The 4,835-nt window shown below is 30.5% G+C and overlaps 1 long non-coding RNA gene across 1 annotated transcript; it reads left to right on the top strand.

Moving 5' to 3' along the window:
- Positions 1-2,410: 2,410 nt before the first annotated feature.
- Positions 2,411-4,207, top strand: LOC122312412. Its single transcript, XR_006243181.1, has 2 exons — positions 2,411-2,670; positions 3,711-4,207. It is a non-coding gene; the product is annotated as an uncharacterized LOC122312412 (long non-coding RNA).
- Positions 4,208-4,835: the final 628 nt, after the last annotated feature.

Here is a 4,835-nt window from a genome sequence, read left to right as displayed (position 1 = left end):
GGCCTCTTCAAGTGAAAGCCCTCCCTCCACCCAAAAAACATCCAGTACCAAGCCATTTTAAAAATGTTTGTGTTTATAAGTATGAAAAACTCACTTGAGATTAACAATTAATTTTGAGAATGGAAAACGATTTTAATTTTTTTTTTAATGAGATGTGCATTTTGATTGGGCCTAATAATTAGATTAAAATCATTTGATACATTTTATGAATGAGATGGAATTTTTTTATTTAGTTTTGGGCCGAAATATTTTTGGGGGCAGACTGTATTACTAAGTAGGGGTGAGCATCGGCCGGTCCGGACCGGCAAAACTGACCGGACCGGCACTGTTTGGACCGGACCGGACCGGACCCATTTTTAAGGGACCGAAAAGATTCGGTCCGGTCCCGGTCCGGGAGTTTTTCACTTCGGACCGGACCGGACCGAATAGAAATAAAAAATAAATAAATATTATTTATATATATTATTTATATAATAGTTGTATATAATTAAATTATTAATTATATAATTATATATGGTATAAAAAAATATTAATAATCTAATATAGACTATAGTTATACTAATATAGTTATACTAAATCACTATAACTAATACTTCAACAATAGCTATAGTGACCTATACTAATAGTCTACTATTAATACTAATATACTATTATATAATTTATATAGTTATACTAATCACTATAATTAATACTATGTATAGCTATATAGTATATTTATCACTTTAATTAATATAATTTAAATATCACTATACTTATATTTAATGAATATATAAAAATCATTATAGTTAATATTTATATAGTTATACTAAAGCACTGATTTACTATAACTAATATTACTAATATATAGCTATATTAATGGTCTAATACTATTATAATTTGGGTAGTTATACTAATCATAATAAGTTAATAACTAAATCACTAGAAATATAACTATATATATTTAGTATGAATGTATTATTATATTATTTAATATATAACTATAATATATAGTACTAGTATATATTAATATATTATAAGAGTTATAGTATAAATATAATATATAAATTATAATATACTAATATATAGTTATACTAATAGTCTACTATTATATAATTATACTAATCACTATAATTAAAACTAATATATAGCTATACAATATACTTATATAGTTGTACTAATACTATTAGTCTATTATATACTCTAAAACTCAATTCTAATATAGGCTATATAGTTATAACTAATACTAATATTTATATTAATACTAATGATGTAGAATATAGTTATACTAACTAATTGATTCAACATAACTAATATTACTAATATAATATAGCCAAATTGAATTATTAATAGTCTAATACTAATACAATTATATAGTTATATTAATCATAAATTCATAATAACTAAATCATTATAAGTCTATAACTATATATATTTAGTATCAATGTATTACTATATTCTTTAATGTATAACTATTAACTATAATATATAGTACTAGTATAACCGATCAAAAATATATATATAATACTAGTATATATATTAATGTATTAACATATTATAAAAGTTATAAAATAAATGATAATATATCATATATTTGTAAATTTATAATAGTATTAGTATAGTTAGCTTAATATATAATATGTTAGTATTAAATCACTATAACTACATAGAGTATTTAGTAATAAGAGTATTACTATTATTTAATATAGTATTACATATAGTATTACTATCATTACATATAGTTATTAGTTATAATATTAGTACTAGTATAGTTATTAATACTAGTATAGTTATTAATACTAGTATAGTTATTAGTACTAATAGACTAATAGTATTAGTTATTAGTATTACATATAGTTACATATATAGTTATCACTATTACTATTATTACATATAGTTATTAGTTATAGTATAGTTATTATTACATATATTTATTAGTTATAGTATTATTACTAATAGACTAATAGTATTAGCATATTACTAATATATATATAATACTATATGTATATATATTAAATATATTACAATATAATTACATAAATATTAAAAAAAATGTCATTAGATAAAAAAAAAAAAAAAAAGTCAACCTTGGACCGACCGGACCGGACCGGTCCTGATGGAGTTCGGTCCGGTCCAGGGTGGGAAAACCCTGGATCGAATAGGTCCGGTCCGGTCCACAAAACCTCCCCGGACCCGACCGGACCGGACCGGACCGAACTCACCCCTATTACTAAGTCAAGGCCCAAAAAAAAAAGGCCCAAGTCTAGCACGCCCAAAACCCAAGCACGAGATAACCAAGATCAGTCTTCACAGTTTTCACACCATCCACGCCATGCATTCTCTACCCTTCTAGGGTTCACGGCAGTATATATATCTACAATTCTTCTAGGGGTAGTCGGCCCGTACAAACGGCGTGCAGTCAGTTGACTGACGTGGCAACAGTTACATTAAAAAAAATAAAAAAATACTGGAGACAAGCGCTATGCGCAAACGGTGGGCAAATGGGATGCCTACGTGTAAAATGAAATGGCGCAGTTTGGACTTGGATGACATTCTGATCATTTGCGATGGTCGCACTTCCTCTCATGTAGTTGCATTTTCTCACCTCTCCAAGATCCAGAAGGAAACCCTATAAACTCTTGCGAAAAAATATGACCAAAGGGAGATGAGAGAAGGTCACCAAGCAGCAAAATAGTATACACCTTCTCTCAATATTCGTCCAATCCCTTCTCCTTTTTACTCAGCTATTGTTTTCGCTTCCTTAATCCCGTCAATGATTTTGTTGAATTTTTGTTTTGTTTGCGCTTCCTCAAGTTCATGTTTGTTTTCTAGGGGGCATTACTAAATAGACATTGCATACTATGATTATTTTTCATCAAACCTATCTTTTCCCTCTATGTTTAAAACTCAACATACCATTTTTCCCTCTATGTTTTCCTTGGATCAAAGTGAATTTTTGCCTTTTTAATTCAACTAGTATAGAACAAGTTCATCTGGGTTCTTCTTCTTTCTGATTCTTCAATACTTTGCTGCGACTTTGTTTTGAGCATTTCAAGGATGGTATCGTTTGTGAATTAGGATCGCATTGAGCTTTGAAGAAACAACAAAAACATAGGAAATAAAGAGTGCGCTCTAGGTGCTCGACACAATGTCTCAAAGGAAGTCATATTCTCATTTCTATTCTGTATATTTCATTTTCATGCCTAATACATTAGCTTGACAACACATATATACATGTTCATCAGATTACAATCATTGATCACGCAGTTCACATTTATTCAGTTAGTTATAGAGGAATATTCTGGAGATTTTTCAGGTGTCATGTTGTGATTCGTGCTTGTAGGATTTTCTTCTAGAAGCTTTAATACTGGTAGTGCCTCTTGTTGCAGCGTCTTCTTTTATGAGGATTTTGTTGCCTCAATAAGCTTGGATTTTGAGTTTTGTTTCTATTAGGATATAGGAAGCAATCTGTTTTTTTTTTTTTATAAGTTAGGAAGCAATTTGTTGTTAGGTTGTGAAATTGTTTCTATTCTCTGCTTTATGATCTTTGCTTTGTATTACGATTCTGTTTTTTCTCATGAAAAGTTCATCTTTCTAGTTATTATTTATATTGATATCAGCTTACAAAAAAAATTATAATGGTGATTCTGATGCTTGCTACTTGCATTTACAAGTGGCCTTTTCACTCAATTAACTTTTCCTTGGTACAACTCTTATGGTTCTCTTTGATATAGGAGCAGGAATGCAAGCGTGATGCAAAGAGACGGAAGATATCTTTTGACCTTGAGGAAAGGGAGCAGTCAGCTTTTGCTCCCGACCCATATGCAAAAGAGTGAGAAGAAGAGGAGAGAATTGCTAAGAAGTTGAGAGGAGATTGCAAGAATAAGAGCAATGCATGCAAGTAAAGGGGAAAATACGACATCGGCTACAAGTAGAGAGTTCCCAGGATGAGGAAGGAGACGACGGGTACTGCTAGGCCTAGGGTGGATAAGGAGAAGGTTCTTCAAGTTTCATGGGAGAAGATAGGTGAAGATAACACAATAGAGGGGTTGAGAGAGTTGTTTTCTAAGTTTGGTGAGGTGGAAGATGTTGTCATTAAAATTTAAGAGTGCTAAGAAAAAGGGTTCAGCACTTGTTGTAATGGAGAATAAATGTGTATACAGTGAAAAGCTAGGTGGTGCTTTTGTTTGCTATGCTATACTTAATAAAAATAAAAATAATTATACAAATTGATTCTCCTTGTGCATGGCAAGGGTAGTTAAACTCTTCACTCAAAAACTTTTGCATGTTTTTGCTGTGCACTGAAAAACGATCATGAACTTATTTACCAAATGCATCAGGTAGATTACAGAAATAACACATCCACATTCATCACGTACATAAAACTAAATAGATGCTTAGTCTGCTGAAGCATCATTATTACAAAAAGGTTTAGCACCATTACAATTGGCTTAACCCCATTGTCATCAGTTGAAGATCCACTTGAGGTAGTAGTTACATGATCTCCATGTACGATTATAAATAAGCAGTATCAGAGAACTCATTACATATGAACGGTAAATCTGATCATTTTCCAATGTAATACAAAACTTCACACCTAAATTCCATTCTAGTTACAACAGTTGAGGTATGATTCAGAGAGATTCGCAAGTTGAAAACAAAAGGCTGCCTCCTTGAGAGATAAAATGTAATTTCTCAAGGTGCTCAATGGATGCCTTTCTTGATTTCTCCAGTAATCAAAAATCCAAAGCCTGCAATGAATTCACATTTAGAGAGGTAAAGCCCCAACTCTTCACACATTTACAGATTAGAGATCATGATATTTTTTTAAGTAGAAATTATGACTTCTTTTTTTTTTT

The sequence above is a fragment of the Carya illinoinensis genome, chromosome 6 (assembly GCF_018687715.1).
Source record: "Carya illinoinensis cultivar Pawnee chromosome 6, C.illinoinensisPawnee_v1, whole genome shotgun sequence".
In the NCBI taxonomy this organism is placed as follows: Eukaryota; Viridiplantae; Streptophyta; class Magnoliopsida; order Fagales; family Juglandaceae; genus Carya; species Carya illinoinensis.
This window is presented reverse-complemented; position numbering and strand designations above follow the sequence as displayed.